This window comes from Ostrea edulis, chromosome 8, assembly GCF_947568905.1.
Source record: "Ostrea edulis chromosome 8, xbOstEdul1.1, whole genome shotgun sequence".
NCBI lineage: Eukaryota > Metazoa > Mollusca > Bivalvia > Ostreida > Ostreidae > Ostrea > Ostrea edulis.
Genome location: NC_079171.1, coordinates 24,554,096 through 24,575,853, shown reverse-complemented (window position 1 = coordinate 24,575,853; position 21,758 = coordinate 24,554,096). Strand labels below are relative to the sequence as shown.

The following is a 21,758-nucleotide window of genomic DNA, read 5'->3' as shown; positions in this document are numbered from 1 at the left end:
TGCCGTCAAAAAAAATCTTCGTCTTAAGACTTATCGAAAAGCTTTATAGTCCATCATATAGTACTTCTTGAGAAACGAATACAGTTCACCCTGCGTAATTGAACTTTGACCCCTTACGGAGTTATTTGACCTTTCGCAGAAATCATTGTTAGCACTTCTACTTTGTAACCGTAAATGATAGGAGGATGAAACCTTTTCTAAAACATAGAGGGTAATTAGTAGAAGCGAAGAATTTCAAATGAAGGGATTCAGTGTCCCCTAAAGGGAGTTAATGCCCCCTCATGTTTTGCGATTTGTCCCCTACAAATTGACGACTCCTAAAGTCTTCGTCGTAGAGAGACGGAACCCACTGGGACGGGTTGGGTGACCTTGACCTTGAAAAAGTAGGTCAAGGTCAAAGGTCAAGGTCATCCAGAATGGCCAGAAAATGGCACTTTTTATACGCTCTTTCACGCTTCAGATAGCATCGAAATATCACATGGGTCAGCAAGGAATTTTGGACCGGTCTCGGCATCACGAATGTCAACTCTGAACTTTGACCACTCTGCGAATGGCGGCGACTTAACGTCGAAAACCCCGTTATCGCTACTCTCACTAGACCGCAAGTCGTGGAGAGGCGAGACCTTCGCCGATGAATTCCAGATGAAACGCTCTCGCACAGAAAAGTTGACCGAGGGAAACCGAGAACCCAGAAGCACGGTTCTCGCCCCCGAAAGTCTCCGACGTCGTCGTTCGAGCCCACAACTTCTTCACGGATGTAGATAGGGATGCGGGACCACTTAAACGAAGCCCCGTGACCTCTCTGACCTTCAAAATCAGGTCAAGGTCAAAGTCACACTTTCTCCCCCATGGGTTTTTGAGGTTTGACCTTGAAAGTGGGTCAAGGTCAAAGGTCAAGGTCACGCATCCAGGGGCCAGTCTCCACGAGTAAGGCCAACCCACCCATCACGCCTGTCGTCCCCAAGGAAGAAACCCCCCACCCTTCAAGTGATCTGTCTGTCCTCAGCTGTTTATAATACACTATTTTGACCGGTTTCATGCCCAACAACAGGATTTTTGAGGTTTGACCTTGAAAGTGGGTCAAGGTCAAAGGTCAAGGTCACGCATCCAGGGGCCAGTCTCCACGAGTAAGGCCAACCCACCCATCACGCCTGTCGTCCCCAAGGAAGAAACCCCCCACCCTTCAAGTGATCTGTCTGTCCTCAGCTGTTTATAATACACTATTTTGACCGGTTTCATGCCCAACAACAGGATTTTTGAGGTTTGACCTTGAAAGTGGGTCAAGGTCAAAGGTCAAGGTCACGCATCCAGGGGCCAGTCTCCACGAGTAAGGCCAACCCACCCATCACGCCTGTCGTCCCCAAGGAAGAAATCCCCCACCCTTCAAGTGATCTGATTGTGATCAGCTGTTTCAATACACTATTTTGACCGGTCTCATGCCATGCAACAATTACAGGATTCTAGCTAATCTGACCTACACCTACACATCTGACCTACACCCACTTCTTCCATTTCTTGACTGTCTTGTCAATCAAACATGAATTCCATTTACATTCATGAAAAGACATAGGCCAGATTCAATTGTCTGCCTGCATCAACATAAAGACTAAGTTGTTTTTTTTTATAATGATGATGCAACTTTACTTGACAGTTGAACTCATTGACATTCCATCCTGACTGTCATTGTAAACAAATAAACACTTACCTGCAGGATCAGATGGGATGCAGTACTCCTATTCTCCGTTCAGATATCCTACATGCACTCAGACACTTTCTAATTCACCGGCCGCCATTTTGGTTGTTTGTTGTCAAAGCCTATCAATCCGTATATGCATGCCTCCTTGGGTGAAATGACTGAAAAACATTGTCTCCGTGAATTAGAACACATAGGATGAGCCATTACAAACTGTATATTCAATTCCACAATCCACAACACACACGGTCAAATCCAGTGCATCTTCACAACATCTGACAACATGAGGCTTGTATAGACTCCCAGCATGCACCAGCAGTTACTACAATCTAGGAAAATGGCACATCCGGTTTCTTTGCACCTCCAAATATCACATCTAACAGGTCTAAAGTCACCCCAAACACCTGCACAAGTCCCATTACACTTTTACCTGATATGTGCATATGTGCTGGCTACCCAACACCCACACCCCTTTTCTCCCTCAAATTTGACGGGTACTTAATGCGAAACCAAGCATTGAACACACCTCAACACTCAAATTTAGGCGGCAAATTTGAATTTCTTTTCTAGCCAAATCAATTTTTTTTTTTTTTTTTTTTTTTTTTGGGGTGAGGGTGGGATGGGGTAGGGGGGGGGGCTTTTAGCATTTCAACACTACTGAAAAACCGCTAGAAGGTGGGAAGCCCTCTAATTGTTCGCGAACAATTAGGATCACTAGTTATTATTATTTTCCTGCCGTCAAAAAAAATTTCGTCTTAAGACTTATCGAAAAACTTTATAGTCCATCATATAGTACTTCTTGAGAAACGAATACAGTTCACCCTGCGTAATTGAACTTTGACCCCTTACGGAGTTTTTTGACCTTTCGCAGAAATCATTGTTAGCACTTCTACTTTGTAACCGTAAATGATAGGAGGATGAAACCTTTTCTAAAACATAGAGGGTAATTAGTAGAAGCGAAGAATTTAAAATGAAGGGATTCAGTGTCCCCTAAGGGGAGTTAATGCCTCTTTATCTTTTGCAATTTATTCGTAAAACATGTCAAGCTTGAGCACGGATTGTCGTAGAGACATGGGACCAACTGGAATAGGATCGGTGACCTTTGACCTTGAAAATTAGGTCAAAGGTCAAGGTCATCAGAAAAGAGGAAAAAATAGCACTTTTTATACTCTCTTTCCTGCTTAAGATAGCGTTGGAATATTATATGGGTAAGTATTAACTTCTTGATTTGTTTTGATAGTATGCATTACAACTTTGAACTTTGACCCTTCTGTGAATTTCGGAGACTCGCGTCGAAAACCTTGTTATCGCTACTCCTACTTAAAGGAAAGTCATAGAGACACGAAACCTTCGCTAATGAATTCACAGTAAAACCCTCTTGCAAAGAAAAAATAATCAAAGGGATACGAAAACCCTTAAGCATAGTTATTGCCCCTGAAAGTCTCCAATATCATTATCTAAGCCTATAACTTTTATATTAATATAGATAGAGACATGAGACCACTTGCATTAAGACCGATGACCTTTGACCTTCAAAATGAGGTCAAGGTCATAGGTGAAAGTCATCATCAAAATTATTTTTTTTTTCCATTTTCAAGGTCTTTAAAAGTATTTTTATCATTGATAAGTTAACCGAAAGTAACCGAAAACCCCTAAAGAAATTATTGCCCCTGAATATCTTGATTAACATTTTTTTAAGCTAAAAGCTTTTACATTAATATAGATAGAGACATGGGATCACTTGCATTAAGACCGATGACCTTTGACCTTCAAAATGAGGTGAAGGTCAAAGGTCAAGGTCATCGTGAAAATTATTAATGAAATTTTCTTGGTCATTTTGAGTTTCGTACATCATCTTAAATATTCTTAAATGTCTTTTTTAAAATCATTGCAGGTGGAAAGCCCTCTAATTGTTCGCGAACAATTAGGATCACTAGTTATTATTAGGGCTTTCCACCTTTCAGTGGAAAGTCCTATTGTTATTGTTCTGTTTATTATTATTATTATTATTATTATTATTATTATTTTCCTGCCGTCAAAAAAAATCTTCGTCTTAAGACTTATCGAAAAGCTTTATAGTCCATCATATAGTACTTCTTGAGAAACGAATACAGTTCACCCTGCGTAATTGAACTTTGACCCCTTACGGAGTTATTTGACCTTTCGCAGAAATCATTGTTAGCACTTCTACTTTGTAACCGTAAATGATAGGAGGATGAAACCTTTTCTAAAACATAGAGGGTAATTAGTAGAAGCGAAGAATTTCAAATGAAGGGATTCAGTGTCCCCTAAAGGGAGTTAATGCCCCCTCATGTTTTGCGATTTGTCCCCTACAAATTGACGACTCCTAAAGTCTTCGTCGTAGAGAGACGGAACCCACTGGGACGGGTTGGGTGACCTTGACCTTGAAAAAGTAGGTCAAGGTCAAAGGTCAAGGTCATCCAGAATGGCCAGAAAATGGCACTTTTTATACGCTCTTTCACGCTTCAGATAGCATCGAAATATCACATGGGTCAGCAAGGAATTTTGGACCGGTCTCGGCATCACGAATGTCAACTCTGAACTTTGACCACTCTGCGAATGGCGGCGACTTAACGTCGAAAACCCCGTTATCGCTACTCTCACTAGACCGCAAGTCGTGGAGAGGCGAGACCTTCGCCGATGAATTCCAGATGAAACGCTCTCGCACAGAAAAGTTGACCGAGGGAAACCGAGAACCCAGAAGCACGGTTCTCGCCCCCGAAAGTCTCCGACGTCGTCGTTCGAGCCCACAACTTCTTCACGGATGTAGATAGGGATGCGGGACCACTTAAACGAAGCCCCGTGACCTCTCTGACCTTCAAAATCAGGTCAAGGTCAAAGTCACACTTTCTCCCCCATGGGTTTTTGAGGTTTGACCTTGAAAGTGGGTCAAGGTCAAAGGTCAAGGTCACGCATCCAGGGGCCAGTCTCCACGAGTAAGGCCAACCCACCCATCACGCCTGTCGTCCCCAAGGAAGAAACCCCCCACCCTTCAAGTGATCTGTCTGTCCTCAGCTGTTTATAATACACTATTTTGACCGGTTTCATGCCCAACAACAGGATTTTTGAGGTTTGACCTTGAAAGTGGGTCAAGGTCAAAGGTCAAGGTCACGCATCCAGGGGCCAGTCTCCACGAGTAAGGCCAACCCACCCATCACGCCTGTCGTCCCCAAGGAAGAAACCCCCCACCCTTCAAGTGATCTGTCTGTCCTCAGCTGTTTATAATACACTATTTTGACCGGTTTCATGCCCAACAACAGGATTTTTGAGGTTTGACCTTGAAAGTGGGTCAAGGTCAAAGGTCAAGGTCACGCATCCAGGGGCCAGTCTCCACGAGTAAGGCCAACCCACCCATCACGCCTGTCGTCCCCAAGGAAGAAATCCCCCACCCTTCAAGTGATCTGATTGTGATCAGCTGTTTCAATACACTATTTTGACCGGTCTCATGCCATGCAACAATTACAGGATTCTAGCTAATCTGACCTACACCTACACATCTGACCTACACCCACTTCTTCCATTTCTTGACTGTCTTGTCAATCAAACATGAATTCCATTTACATTCATGAAAAGACATAGGCCAGATTCAATTGTCTGCCTGCATCAACATAAAGACTAAGTTGTTTTTTTTTATAATGATGATGCAACTTTACTTGACAGTTGAACTCATTGACATTCCATCCTGACTGTCATTGTAAACAAATAAACACTTACCTGCAGGATCAGATGGGATGCAGTACTCCTATTCTCCGTTCAGATATCCTACATGCACTCAGACACTTTCTAATTCACCGGCCGCCATTTTGGTTGTTTGTTGTCAAAGCCTATCAATCCGTATATGCATGCCTCCTTGGGTGAAATGACTGAAAAACATTGTCTCCGTGAATTAGAACACATAGGATGAGCCATTACAAACTGTATATTCAATTCCACAATCCACAACACACACGGTCAAATCCAGTGCATCTTCACAACATCTGACAACATGAGGCTTGTATAGACTCCCAGCATGCACCAGCAGTTACTACAATCTAGGAAAATGGCACATCCGGTTTCTTTGCACCTCCAAATATCACATCTAACAGGTCTAAAGTCACCCCAAACACCTGCACAAGTCCCATTACACTTTTACCTGATATGTGCATATGTGCTGGCTACCCAACACCCACACCCCTTTTCTCCCTCAAATTTGACGGGTACTTAATGCGAAACCAAGCATTGAACACACCTCAACACTCAAATTTAGGCGGCAAATTTGAATTTCTTTTCTAGCCAAATCAATTTTTTTTTTTTTTTTTTTTTTTTTTTGGGGTGAGGGTGGGATGGGGTGGGGGGGGGGCTTTTAGCATTTCAACACTACTGAAAAACCGCTAGAAGGTGGGAAGCCCTCTAATTGTTCGCGAACAATTAGGATCACTAGTTATTATTATTTTCCTGCCGTCAAAAAAAATTTCGTCTTAAGACTTATCGAAAAACTTTATAGTCCATCATATAGTACTTCTTGAGAAACGAATACAGTTCACCCTGCGTAATTGAACTTTGACCCCTTACGGAGTTTTTTGACCTTTCGCAGAAATCATTGTTAGCACTTCTACTTTGTAACCGTAAATGATAGGAGGATGAAACCTTTTCTAAAACATAGAGGGTAATTAGTAGAAGCGAAGAATTTAAAATGAAGGGATTCAGTGTCCCCTAAGGGGAGTTAATGCCTCTTTATCTTTTGCAATTTATTCGTAAAACATGTCAAGCTTGAGCACGGATTGTCGTAGAGACATGGGACCAACTGGAATAGGATCGGTGACCTTTGACCTTGAAAATTAGGTCAAAGGTCAAGGTCATCAGAAAAGAGGAAAAAATAGCACTTTTTATACTCTCTTTCCTGCTTAAGATAGCGTTGGAATATTATATGGGTAAGTATTAACTTCTTGATTTGTTTTGATAGTATGCATTACAACTTTGAACTTTGACCCTTCTGTGAATTTCGGAGACTCGCGTCGAAAACCTTGTTATCGCTACTCCTACTTAAAGGAAAGTCATAGAGACACGAAACCTTCGCTAATGAATTCACAGTAAAACCCTCTTGCAAAGAAAAAATAATCAAAGGGATACGAAAACCCTTAAGCATAGTTATTGCCCCTGAAAGTCTCCAATATCATTATCTAAGCCTATAACTTTTATATTAATATAGATAGAGACATGAGACCACTTGCATTAAGACCGATGACCTTTGACCTTCAAAATGAGGTCAAGGTCATAGGTGAAAGTCATCATCAAAATTATTTTTTTTTTCCATTTTCAAGGTCTTTAAAAGTATTTTTATCATTGATAAGTTAACCGAAAGTAACCGAAAACCCCTAAAGAAATTATTGCCCCTGAATATCTTGATTAACATTTTTTTAAGCTAAAAGCTTTTACATTAATATAGATAGAGACATGGGATCACTTGCATTAAGACCGATGACCTTTGACCTTCAAAATGAGGTGAAGGTCAAAGGTCAAGGTCATCGTGAAAATTATTAATGAAATTTTCTTGGTCATTTTGAGTTTCGTACATCATCTTAAATATTCTTAAATGTCTTTTTTAAAATCATTGCAGGTGGAAAGCCCTCTAATTGTTCGCGAACAATTAGGATCACTAGTTATTATTAGGGCTTTCCACCTTTCAGTGGAAAGTCCTATTGTTATTGTTCTGTTTATTATTATTATTATTATTATTATTATTATTATTTTCCTGCCGTCAAAAAAAATCTTCGTCTTAAGACTTATCGAAAAGCTTTATAGTCCATCATATAGTACTTCTTGAGAAACGAATACAGTTCACCCTGCGTAATTGAACTTTGACCCCTTACGGAGTTATTTGACCTTTCGCAGAAATCATTGTTAGCACTTCTACTTTGTAACCGTAAATGATAGGAGGATGAAACCTTTTCTAAAACATAGAGGGTAATTAGTAGAAGCGAAGAATTTCAAATGAAGGGATTCAGTGTCCCCTAAAGGGAGTTAATGCCCCCTCATGTTTTGCGATTTGTCCCCTACAAATTGACGACTCCTAAAGTCTTCGTCGTAGAGAGACGGAACCCACTGGGACGGGTTGGGTGACCTTGACCTTGAAAAAGTAGGTCAAGGTCAAAGGTCAAGGTCATCCAGAATGGCCAGAAAATGGCACTTTTTATACGCTCTTTCACGCTTCAGATAGCATCGAAATATCACATGGGTCAGCAAGGAATTTTGGACCGGTCTCGGCATCACGAATGTCAACTCTGAACTTTGACCACTCTGCGAATGGCGGCGACTTAACGTCGAAAACCCCGTTATCGCTACTCTCACTAGACCGCAAGTCGTGGAGAGGCGAGACCTTCGCCGACGAATTCCAGATGAAACGCTCTCGCACAGAAAAGTTGACCGAGGGAAACCGAGAACCCAGAAGCACGGTTCTCGCCCCCGAAAGTCTCCGACGTCGTCGTTCGAGCCCACAACTTCTTCACGGATGTAGATAGGGATGCGGGACCACTTAAACGAAGCCCCGTGACCTCTCTGACCTTCAAAATCAGGTCAAGGTCAAAGTCACACTTTCTCCCCCATGGGTTTTTGAGGTTTGACCTTGAAAGTGGGTCAAGGTCAAAGGTCAAGGTCACGCATCCAGGGGCCAGTCTCCACGAGTAAGGCCAACCCACCCATCACGCCTGTCGTCCCCAAGGAAGAAACCCCCCACCCTTCAAGTGATCTGTCTGTCCTCAGCTGTTTATAATACACTATTTTGACCGGTTTCATGCCCAACAACAGGATTTTTGAGGTTTGACCTTGAAAGTGGGTCAAGGTCAAAGGTCAAGGTCACGCATCCAGGGGCCAGTCTCCACGAGTAAGGCCAACCCACCCATCACGCCTGTCGTCCCCAAGGAAGAAACCCCCCACCCTTCAAGTGATCTGTCTGTCCTCAGCTGTTTATAATACACTATTTTGACCGGTTTCATGCCCAACAACAGGATTTTTGAGGTTTGACCTTGAAAGTGGGTCAAGGTCAAAGGTCAAGGTCACGCATCCAGGGGCCAGTCTCCACGAGTAAGGCCAACCCACCCATCACGCCTGTCGTCCCCAAGGAAGAAATCCCCCACCCTTCAAGTGATCTGATTGTGATCAGCTGTTTCAATACACTATTTTGACCGGTCTCATGCCATGCAACAATTACAGGATTCTAGCTAATCTGACCTACACCTACACATCTGACCTACACCCACTTCTTCCATTTCTTGACTGTCTTGTCAATCAAACATGAATTCCATTTACATTCATGAAAAGACATAGGCCAGATTCAATTGTCTGCCTGCATCAACATAAAGACTAAGTTTTTTTTTTTTATAATGATGATGCAACTTTACTTGACAGTTGAACTCATTGACATTCCATCCTGACTGTCATTGTAAACAAATAAACACTTACCTGCAGGATCAGATGGGATGCAGTACTCCTATTCTCCGTTCAGATATCCTACATGCACTCAGACACTTTCTAATTCACCGGCCGCCATTTTGGTTGTTTGTTGTCAAAGCCTATCAATCCGTATATGCATGCCTCCTTGGGTGAAATGACTGAAAAACATTGTCTCCGTGAATTAGAACACATAGGATGAGCCATTACAAACTGTATATTCAATTCCACAATCCACAACACACACGGTCAAATCCAGTGCATCTTCACAACATCTGACAACATGAGGCTTGTATAGACTCCCAGCATGCACCAGCAGTTACTACAATCTAGGAAAATGGCACATCCGGTTTCTTTGCACCTCCAAATATCACATCTAACAGGTCTAAAGTCACCCCAAACACCTGCACAAGTCCCATTACACTTTTACCTGATATGTGCATATGTGCTGGCTACCCAACACCCACACCCCTTTTCTCCCTCAAATTTGACGGGTACTTAATGCGAAACCAAGCATTGAACACACCTCAACACTCAAATTTAGGCGGCAAATTTGAATTTCTTTTCTAGCCAAATCAATTTTTTTTTTTTTTTTTTTTTTTTTTTGGGGTGAGGGTGGGATGGGGTGGGGGGGGGGCTTTTAGCATTTCAACACTACTGAAAAACCGCTAGAAGGTGGGAAGCCCTCTAATTGTTCGCGAACAATTAGGATCACTAGTTATTATTATTTTCCTGCCGTCAAAAAAAATTTCGTCTTAAGACTTATCGAAAAACTTTATAGTCCATCATATAGTACTTCTTGAGAAACGAATACAGTTCACCCTGCGTAATTGAACTTTGACCCCTTACGGAGTTTTTTGACCTTTCGCAGAAATCATTGTTAGCACTTCTACTTTGTAACCGTAAATGATAGGAGGATGAAACCTTTTCTAAAACATAGAGGGTAATTAGTAGAAGCGAAGAATTTAAAATGAAGGGATTCAGTGTCCCCTAAGGGGAGTTAATGCCTCTTTATCTTTTGCAATTTATTCGTAAAACATGTCAAGCTTGAGCACGGATTGTCGTAGAGACATGGGACCAACTGGAATAGGATCGGTGACCTTTGACCTTGAAAATTAGGTCAAAGGTCAAGGTCATCAGAAAAGAGGAAAAAATAGCACTTTTTATACTCTCTTTCCTGCTTAAGATAGCGTTGGAATATTATATGGGTAAGTATTAACTTCTTGATTTGTTTTGATAGTATGCATTACAACTTTGAACTTTGACCCTTCTGTGAATTTCGGAGACTCGCGTCGAAAACCTTGTTATCGCTACTCCTACTTAAAGGAAAGTCATAGAGACACGAAACCTTCGCTAATGAATTCACAGTAAAACCCTCTTGCAAAGAAAAAATAATCAAAGGGATACGAAAACCCTTAAGCATAGTTATTGCCCCTGAAAGTCTCCAATATCATTATCTAAGCCTATAACTTTTATATTAATATAGATAGAGACATGAGACCACTTGCATTAAGACCGATGACCTTTGACCTTCAAAATGAGGTCAAGGTCATAGGTGAAAGTCATCATCAAAATTATTTTTTTTTTCCATTTTCAAGGTCTTTAAAAGTATTTTTATCATTGATAAGTTAACCGAAAGTAACCGAAAACCCCTAAAGAAATTATTGCCCCTGAATATCTTGATTAACATTTTTTTAAGCTAAAAGCTTTTACATTAATATAGATAGAGACATGGGATCACTTGCATTAAGACCGATGACCTTTGACCTTCAAAATGAGGTGAAGGTCAAAGGTCAAGGTCATCGTGAAAATTATTAATGAAATTTTCTTGGTCATTTTGAGTTTCGTACATCATCTTAAATATTCTTAAATGTCTTTTTTAAAATCATTGCAGGTGGAAAGCCCTCTAATTGTTCGCGAACAATTAGGATCACTAGTTATTATTAGGGCTTTCCACCTTTCAGTGGAAAGTCCTATTGTTATTGTTCTGTTTATTATTATTATTATTATTATTATTATTATTATTTTCCTGCCGTCAAAAAAAATCTTCGTCTTAAGACTTATCGAAAAGCTTTATAGTCCATCATATAGTACTTCTTGAGAAACGAATACAGTTCACCCTGCGTAATTGAACTTTGACCCCTTACGGAGTTATTTGACCTTTCGCAGAAATCATTGTTAGCACTTCTACTTTGTAACCGTAAATGATAGGAGGATGAAACCTTTTCTAAAACATAGAGGGTAATTAGTAGAAGCGAAGAATTTCAAATGAAGGGATTCAGTGTCCCCTAAAGGGAGTTAATGCCCCCTCATGTTTTGCGATTTGTCCCCTACAAATTGACGACTCCTAAAGTCTTCGTCGTAGAGAGACGGAACCCACTGGGACGGGTTGGGTGACCTTGACCTTGAAAAAGTAGGTCAAGGTCAAAGGTCAAGGTCATCCAGAATGGCCAGAAAATGGCACTTTTTATACGCTCTTTCACGCTTCAGATAGCATCGAAATATCACATGGGTCAGCAAGGAATTTTGGACCGGTCTCGGCATCACGAATGTCAACTCTGAACTTTGACCACTCTGCGAATGGCGGCGACTTAACGTCGAAAACCCCGTTATCGCTACTCTCACTAGACCGCAAGTCGTGGAGAGGCGAGACCTTCGCCGACGAATTCCAGATGAAACGCTCTCGCACAGAAAAGTTGACCGAGGGAAACCGAGAACCCAGAAGCACGGTTCTCGCCCCCGAAAGTCTCCGACGTCGTCGTTCGAGCCCACAACTTCTTCACGGATGTAGATAGGGATGCGGGACCACTTAAACGAAGCCCCGTGACCTCTCTGACCTTCAAAATCAGGTCAAGGTCAAAGTCACACTTTCTCCCCCATGGGTTTTTGAGGTTTGACCTTGAAAGTGGGTCAAGGTCAAAGGTCAAGGTCACGCATCCAGGGGCCAGTCTCCACGAGTAAGGCCAACCCACCCATCACGCCTGTCGTCCCCAAGGAAGAAACCCCCCACCCTTCAAGTGATCTGTCTGTCCTCAGCTGTTTATAATACACTATTTTGACCGGTTTCATGCCCAACAACAGGATTTTTGAGGTTTGACCTTGAAAGTGGGTCAAGGTCAAAGGTCAAGGTCACGCATCCAGGGGCCAGTCTCCACGAGTAAGGCCAACCCACCCATCACGCCTGTCGTCCCCAAGGAAGAAACCCCCCACCCTTCAAGTGATCTGTCTGTCCTCAGCTGTTTATAATACACTATTTTGACCGGTTTCATGCCCAACAACAGGATTTTTGAGGTTTGACCTTGAAAGTGGGTCAAGGTCAAAGGTCAAGGTCACGCATCCAGGGGCCAGTCTCCACGAGTAAGGCCAACCCACCCATCACGCCTGTCGTCCCCAAGGAAGAAATCCCCCACCCTTCAAGTGATCTGATTGTGATCAGCTGTTTCAATACACTATTTTGACCGGTCTCATGCCATGCAACAATTACAGGATTCTAGCTAATCTGACCTACACCTACACATCTGACCTACACCCACTTCTTCCATTTCTTGACTGTCTTGTCAATCAAACATGAATTCCATTTACATTCATGAAAAGACATAGGCCAGATTCAATTGTCTGCCTGCATCAACATAAAGACTAAGTTTTTTTTTTTTATAATGATGATGCAACTTTACTTGACAGTTGAACTCATTGACATTCCATCCTGACTGTCATTGTAAACAAATAAACACTTACCTGCAGGATCAGATGGGATGCAGTACTCCTATTCTCCGTTCAGATATCCTACATGCACTCAGACACTTTCTAATTCACCGGCCGCCATTTTGGTTGTTTGTTGTCAAAGCCTATCAATCCGTATATGCATGCCTCCTTGGGTGAAATGACTGAAAAACATTGTCTCCGTGAATTAGAACACATAGGATGAGCCATTACAAACTGTATATTCAATTCCACAATCCACAACACACACGGTCAAATCCAGTGCATCTTCACAACATCTGACAACATGAGGCTTGTATAGACTCCCAGCATGCACCAGCAGTTACTACAATCTAGGAAAATGGCACATCCGGTTTCTTTGCACCTCCAAATATCACATCTAACAGGTCTAAAGTCACCCCAAACACCTGCACAAGTCCCATTACACTTTTACCTGATATGTGCATATGTGCTGGCTACCCAACACCCACACCCCTTTTCTCCCTCAAATTTGACGGGTACTTAATGCGAAACCAAGCATTGAACACACCTCAACACTCAAATTTAGGCGGCAAATTTGAATTTCTTTTCTAGCCAAATCAATTTTTTTTTTTTTTTTTTTTTTTTTTTTGGGGTGAGGGTGGGATGGGGTAGGGGGGGGGGCTTTTAGCATTTCAACACTACTGAAAAACCGCTAGAAGGTGGGAAGCCCTCTAATTGTTCGCGAACAATTAGGATCACTAGTTATTATTATTTTCCTGCCGTCAAAAAAAATTTCGTCTTAAGACTTATCGAAAAACTTTATAGTCCATCATATAGTACTTCTTGAGAAACGAATACAGTTCACCCTGCGTAATTGAACTTTGACCCCTTACGGAGTTTTTTGACCTTTCGCAGAAATCATTGTTAGCACTTCTACTTTGTAACCGTAAATGATAGGAGGATGAAACCTTTTCTAAAACATAGAGGGTAATTAGTAGAAGCGAAGAATTTAAAATGAAGGGATTCAGTGTCCCCTAAGGGGAGTTAATGCCTCTTTATCTTTTGCAATTTATTCGTAAAACATGTCAAGCTTGAGCACGGATTGTCGTAGAGACATGGGACCAACTGGAATAGGATCGGTGACCTTTGACCTTGAAAATTAGGTCAAAGGTCAAGGTCATCAGAAAAGAGGAAAAAATAGCACTTTTTATACTCTCTTTCCTGCTTAAGATAGCGTTGGAATATTATATGGGTAAGTATTAACTTCTTGATTTGTTTTGATAGTATGCATTACAACTTTGAACTTTGACCCTTCTGTGAATTTCGGAGACTCGCGTCGAAAACCTTGTTATCGCTACTCCTACTTAAAGGAAAGTCATAGAGACACGAAACCTTCGCTAATGAATTCACAGTAAAACCCTCTTGCAAAGAAAAAATAATCAAAGGGATACGAAAACCCTTAAGCATAGTTATTGCCCCTGAAAGTCTCCAATATCATTATCTAAGCCTATAACTTTTATATTAATATAGATAGAGACATGAGACCACTTGCATTAAGACCGATGACCTTTGACCTTCAAAATGAGGTCAAGGTCATAGGTGAAAGTCATCATCAAAATTATTTTTTTTTTCCATTTTCAAGGTCTTTAAAAGTATTTTTATCATTGATAAGTTAACCGAAAGTAACCGAAAACCCCTAAAGAAATTATTGCCCCTGAATATCTTGATTAACATTTTTTTAAGCTAAAAGCTTTTACATTAATATAGATAGAGACATGGGATCACTTGCATTAAGACCGATGACCTTTGACCTTCAAAATGAGGTGAAGGTCAAAGGTCAAGGTCATCGTGAAAATTATTAATGAAATTTTCTTGGTCATTTTGAGTTTCGTACATCATCTTAAATATTCTTAAATGTCTTTTTTAAAATCATTGCAGGTGGAAAGCCCTCTAATTGTTCGCGAACAATTAGGATCACTAGTTATTATTAGGGCTTTCCACCTTTCAGTGGAAAGTCCTATTGTTATTGTTCTGTTTATTATTATTATTATTATTATTATTATTATTATTTTCCTGCCGTCAAAAAAAATCTTCGTCTTAAGACTTATCGAAAAGCTTTATAGTCCATCATATAGTACTTCTTGAGAAACGAATACAGTTCACCCTGCGTAATTGAACTTTGACCCCTTACGGAGTTATTTGACCTTTCGCAGAAATCATTGTTAGCACTTCTACTTTGTAACCGTAAATGATAGGAGGATGAAACCTTTTCTAAAACATAGAGGGTAATTAGTAGAAGCGAAGAATTTCAAATGAAGGGATTCAGTGTCCCCTAAAGGGAGTTAATGCCCCCTCATGTTTTGCGATTTGTCCCCTACAAATTGACGACTCCTAAAGTCTTCGTCGTAGAGAGACGGAACCCACTGGGACGGGTTGGGTGACCTTGACCTTGAAAAAGTAGGTCAAGGTCAAAGGTCAAGGTCATCCAGAATGGCCAGAAAATGGCACTTTTTATACGCTCTTTCACGCTTCAGATAGCATCGAAATATCACATGGGTCAGCAAGGAATTTTGGACCGGTCTCGGCATCACGAATGTCAACTCTGAACTTTGACCACTCTGCGAATGGCGGCGACTTAACGTCGAAAACCCCGTTATCGCTACTCTCACTAGACCGCAAGTCGTGGAGAGGCGAGACCTTCGCCGATGAATTCCAGATGAAACGCTCTCGCACAGAAAAGTTGACCGAGGGAAACCGAGAACCCAGAAGCACGGTTCTCGCCCCCGAAAGTCTCCGACGTCGTCGTTCGAGCCCACAACTTCTTCACGGATGTAGATAGGGATGCGGGACCACTTAAACGAAGCCCCGTGACCTCTCTGACCTTCAAAATCAGGTCAAGGTCAAAGTCACACTTTCTCCCCCATGGGTTTTTGAGGTTTGACCTTGAAAGTGGGTCAAGGTCAAAGGTCAAGGTCACGCATCCAGGGGCCAGTCTCCACGAGTAAGGCCAACCCACCCATCACGCCTGTCGTCCCCAAGGAAGAAACCCCCCACCCTTCAAGTGATCTGTCTGTCCTCAGCTGTTTATAATACACTATTTTGACCGGTTTCATGCCCAACAACAGGATTTTTGAGGTTTGACCTTGAAAGTGGGTCAAGGTCAAAGGTCAAGGTCACGCATCCAGGGGCCAGTCTCCACGAGTAAGGCCAACCCACCCATCACGCCTGTCGTCCCCAAGGAAGAAACCCCCCACCCTTCAAGTGATCTGTCTGTCCTCAGCTGTTTATAATACACTATTTTGACCGGTTTCATGCCCAACAACAGGATTTTTGAGGTTTGACCTTGAAAGTGGGTCAAGGTCAAAGGTCAAGGTCACGCATCCAGGGGCCAGTCTCCACGAGTAAGGCCAACCCACCCATCACGCCTGTCGTCCCCAAGGAAGAAATCCCCCACCCTTCAAGTGATCTGATTGTGATCAGCTGTTTCAATACACTATTTTGACCGGTCTCATGCCATGCAACAATTACAGGATTCTAGCTAATCTGACCTACACCTACACATCTGACCTACACCCACTTCTTCCATTTCTTGACTGTCTTGTCAATCAAACATGAATTCCATTTACATTCATGAAAAGACATAGGCCAGATTCAATTGTCTGCCTGCATCAACATAAAGACTAAGTTGTTTTTTTTTATAATGATGATGCAACTTTACTTGACAGTTGAACTCATTGACATTCCATCCTGACTGTCATTGTAAACAAATAAACACTTACCTGCAGGATCAGATGGGATGCAGTACTCCTATTCTCCGTTCAGATATCCTACATGCACTCAGACACTTTCTAATTCACCGGCCGCCATTTTGGTTGTTTGTTGTCAAAGCCTATCAATCCGTATATGCATGCCTCCTTGGGTGAAATGACTGAAAAACATTGTCTCCGTGAATTAGAACACATAGGATGAGCCATTACAAACTGTATATTCAATTCCACAATCCACAACACACACGGTCAAATCCAGTGCATCTTCACAACATCTGACAACATGAGGCTTGTATAGACTCCCAGCATGCACCAGCAGTTACTACAATCTAGGAAAATGGCACATCCGGTTTCTTTGCACCTCCAAATATCACATCTAACAGGTCTAAAGTCACCCCAAACACCTGCACAAGTCCCATTACACTTTTACCTGATATGTGCATATGTGCTGGCTACCCAACACCCACACCCCTTTTCTCCCTCAAATTTGACGGGTACTTAATGCGAAACCAAGCATTGAACACACCTCAACACTCAAATTTAGGCGGCAAATTTGAATTTCTTTTCTAGCCAAATCAATTTTTTTTTTTTTTTTTTTTTTTTTTTTGGGGTGAGGGTGGGATGGGGTAGGGGGGGGGGGGGCTTTTAGCATTTCAACACTACTGAAAAACCGCTAGAAGGTGGGAAGCCCTCTAATTGTTCGCGAACAATTAGGATCACTAGTTATTATTATTTTCCTGCCGTCAAAAAAAATTTCGTCTTAAGACTTATCGAAAAACTTTATAGTCCATCATATAGTACTTCTTGAGAAACGAATACAGTTCACCCTGCGTAATTGAACTTTGACCCCTTACGGAGTTTTTTGACCTTTCGCAGAAATCATTGTTAGCACTTCTACTTTGTAACCGTAAATGATAGGAGGATGAAACCTTTTCTAAAACATAGAGGGTAATTAGTAGAAGCGAAGAATTTAAAATGAAGGGATTCAGTGTCCCCTAAGGGGAGTTAATGCCTCTTTATCTTTTGCAATTTATTCGTAAAACATGTCAAGCTTGAGCACGGATTGTCGTAGAGACATGGGACCAACTGGAATAGGATCGGTGACCTTTGACCTTGAAAATTAGGTCAAAGGTCAAGGTCATCAGAAAAGAGGAAAAAATAGCACTTTTTATACTCTCTTTCCTGCTTAAGATAGCGTTGGAATATTATATGGGTAAGTATTAACTTCTTGATTTGTTTTGATAGTATGCATTACAACTTTGAACTTTGACCCTTCTGTGAATTTCGGAGACTCGCGTCGAAAACCTTGTTATCGCTACTCCTACTTAAAGGAAAGTCATAGAGACACGAAACCTTCGCTAATGAATTCACAGTAAAACCCTCTTGCAAAGAAAAAATAATCAAAGGGATACGAAAACCCTTAAGCATAGTTATTGCCCCTGAAAGTCTCCAATATCATTATCTAAGCCTATAACTTTTATATTAATATAGATAGAGACATGAGACCACTTGCATTAAGACCGATGACCTTTGACCTTCAAAATGAGGTCAAGGTCATAGGTGAAAGTCATCATCAAAATTATTTTTTTTTTCCATTTTCAAGGTCTTTAAAAGTATTTTTATCATTGATAAGTTAACCGAAAGTAACCGAAAACCCCTAAAGAAATTATTGCCCCTGAATATCTTGATTAACATTTTTTTAAGCTAAAAGCTTTTACATTAATATAGATAGAGACATGGGATCACTTGCATTAAGACCGATGACCTTTGACCTTCAAAATGAGGTGAAGGTCAAAGGTCAAGGTCATCGTGAAAATTATTAATGAAATTTTCTTGGTCATTTTGAGTTTCGTACATCATCTTAAATATTCTTAAATGTCTTTTTTAAAATCATTGCAGGTGGAAAGCCCTCTAATTGTTCGCGAACAATTAGGATCACTAGTTATTATTAGGGCTTTCCACCTTTCAGTGGAAAGTCCTATTGTTATTGTTCTGTTTATTATTATTATTATTATTATTATTATTATTATTTTCCTGCCGTCAAAAAAAATCTTCGTCTTAAGACTTATCGAAAAGCTTTATAGTCCATCATATAGTACTTCTTGAGAAACGAATACAGTTCACCCTGCGTAATTGAACTTTGACCCCTTACGGAGTTATTTGACCTTTCGCAGAAATCATTGTTAGCACTTCTACTTTGTAACCGTAAATGATAGGAGGATGAAACCTTTTCTAAAACATAGAGGGTAATTAGTAGAAGCGAAGAATTTCAAATGAAGGGATTCAGTGTCCCCTAAAGGGAGTTAATGCCCCCTCATGTTTTGCGATTTGTCCCCTACAAATTGACGACTCCTAAAGTCTTCGTCGTAGAGAGACGGAACCCACTGGGACGGGTTGGGTGACCTTGACCTTGAAAAAGTAGGTCAAGGTCAAAGGTCAAGGTCATCCAGAATGGCCAGAAAATGGCACTTTTTATACGCTCTTTCACGCTTCAGATAGCATCGAAATATCACATGGGTCAGCAAGGAATTTTGGACCGGTCTCGGCATCACGAATGTCAACTCTGAACTTTGACCACTCTGCGAATGGCGGCGACTTAACGTCGAAAACCCCGTTATCGCTACTCTCACTAGACCGCAAGTCGTGGAGAGGCGAGACCTTCGCCGATGAATTCCAGATGAAACGCTCTCGCACAGAAAAGTTGACCGAGGGAAACCGAGAACCCAGAAGCACGGTTCTCGCCCCCGAAAGTCTCCGACGTCGTCGTTCGAGCCCACAACTTCTTCACGGATGTAGATAGGGATGCGGGACCACTTAAACGAAGCCCCGTGACCTCTCTGACCTTCAAAATCAGGTCAAGGTCAAAGTCACACTTTCTCCCCCATGGGTTTTTGAGGTTTGACCTTGAAAGTGGGTCAAGGTCAAAGGTCAAGGTCACGCATCCAGGGGCCAGTCTCCACGAGTAAGGCCAACCCACCCATCACGCCTGTCGTCCCCAAGGAAGAAACCCCCCACCCTTCAAGTGATCTGTCTGTCCTCAGCTGTTTATAATACACTATTTTGACCGGTTTCATGCCCAACAACAGGATTTTTGAGGTTTGACCTTGAAAGTGGGTCAAGGTCAAAGGTCAAGGTCACGCATCCAGGGGCCAGTCTCCACGAGTAAGGCCAACCCACCCATCACGCCTGTCGTCCCCAAGGAAGAAACCCCCCACCCTTCAAGTGATCTGTCTGTCCTCAGCTGTTTATAATACACTATTTTGACCGGTTTCATGCCCAACAACAGGATTTTTGAGGTTTGACCTTGAAAGTGGGTCAAGGTCAAAGGTCAAGGTCACGCATCCAGGGGCCAGTCTCCACGAGTAAGGCCAACCCACCCATCACGCCTGTCGTCCCCAAGGAAGAAATCCCCCACCCTTCAAGTGATCTGATTGTGATCAGCTGTTTCAATACACTATTTTGACCGGTCTCATGCCATGCAACAATTACAGGATTCTAGCTAATCTGACCTACACCTACACATCTGACCTACACCCACTTCTTCCATTTCTTGACTGTCTTGTCAATCAAACATGAATTCCATTTACATTCATGAAAAGACATAGGCCAGATTCAATTGTCTGCCTGCATCAACATAAAGACTAAGTTGTTTTTTTTTATAATGATGATGCAACTTTACTTGACAGTTGAACTCATTGACATTCCATCCTGACTGTCATTGTAAACAAATAAACACTTACCTGCAGGATCAGATGGGATGCAGTACTCCTATTCTCCGTTCAGATATCCTACATGCACTCAGACACTTTCTAATTCACCGGCCGCCATTTTGGTTGTTTGTTGTCAAAGCCTATCAATCCGTATATGCATGCCTCCTTGGGTGAAATGACTGAAAAACATTGTCTCCGTGAATTAGAACACATAGGATGAGCCATTACAAACTGTATATTCAATTCCACAATCCACAACACACACGGTCAAATCCAGTGCATCTTCACAACATCTGACAACATGAGGCTTGTATAGACTCCCAGCATGCACCAGCAGTTACTACAATCTAGGAAAATGGCACATCCGGTTTCTTTGCACCTCCAAATATCACATCTAACAGGTCTAAAGTCACCCCAAACACCTGCACAAGTCCCATTACACTTTTACCTGATATGTGCATATGTGCTGGCTACCCAACACCCACACCCCTTTTCTCCCTCAAATTTGACGGGTACTTAATGCGAAACCAAGCATTGAACACACCTCAACACTCAAATTTAGGCGGCAAATTTGAATTTCTTTTCTAGCCAAATCAATTTTTTTTTTTTTTTTTTTTTTTTTTTTGGGGTGAGGGTGGGATGGGGTAGGGGGGGGGGGGGCTTTTAGCATTTCAACACTACTGAAAAACCGCTAGAAGGTGGGAAGCCCTCTAATTGTTCGCGAACAATTAGGATCACTAGTTATTATTATTTTCCTGCCGTCAAAAAAAATTTCGTCTTAAGACTTATCGAAAAACTTTATAGTCCATCATATAGTACTTCTTGAGAAACGAATACAGTTCACCCTGCGTAATTGAACTTTGACCCCTTACGGAGTTTTTTGACCTTTCGCAGAAATCATTGTTAGCACTTCTACTTTGTAACCGTAAATGATAGGAGGATGAAACCTTTTCTAAAACATAGAGGGTAATTAGTAGAAGCGAAGAATTTAAAATGAAGGGATTCAGTGTCCCCTAAGGGGAGTTAATGCCTCTTTATCTTTTGCAATTTATTCGTAAAACATGTCAAGCTTGAGCACGGATTGTCGTAGAGACATGGGACCAACTGGAATAGGATCGGTGACCTTTGACCTTGAAAATTAGGTCAAAGGTCAAGGTCATCAGAAAAGAGGAAAAAATAGCACTTTTTATACTCTCTTTCCTGCTTAAGATAGCGTTGGAATATTATATGGGTAAGTATTAACTTCTTGATTTGTTTTGATAGTATGCATTACAACTTTGAACTTTGACCCTTCTGTGAATTTCGGAGACTCGCGTCGAAAACCTTGTTATCGCTACTCCTACTTAAAGGAAAGTCATAGAGACACGAAACCTTCGCTAATGAATTCACAGTAAAACCCTCTTGCAAAGGAAAAATAATCAAAGGGACACAAAAACCCTTAAGCATAGTTATTGCCCCTGA

The 21,758-nt window shown here is 41.6% G+C and overlaps 2 long non-coding RNA genes across 3 annotated transcripts in view; one reads left to right on the top strand and one right to left on the bottom strand.

Annotated features, from left to right (window-relative positions):
* LOC125662166 (uncharacterized) overlaps positions 1 to 21,758 on the top strand; it is a 42,228-nt gene that overhangs the window by 6,588 nt on the left and 13,882 nt on the right. The window lies entirely within an intron of this gene.
* On the bottom strand, positions 1,615 to 20,919 carry LOC130049494 (uncharacterized). Of its 2 annotated transcripts, XR_008798011.1 has the most exons (6): positions 20,328 to 20,919; positions 16,600 to 16,748; positions 12,875 to 13,023; positions 9,152 to 9,300; positions 5,429 to 5,577; positions 1,615 to 1,854 (listed from the first exon to the last, which is right to left on the bottom strand). It is a non-coding gene; the product is annotated as an uncharacterized LOC130049494 (long non-coding RNA). The 2 variants fall into 2 exon arrangements; XR_008798010.1 differs by lacking the exon at positions 20,328 to 20,919 and having other exon boundaries at positions 16,600 to 17,191.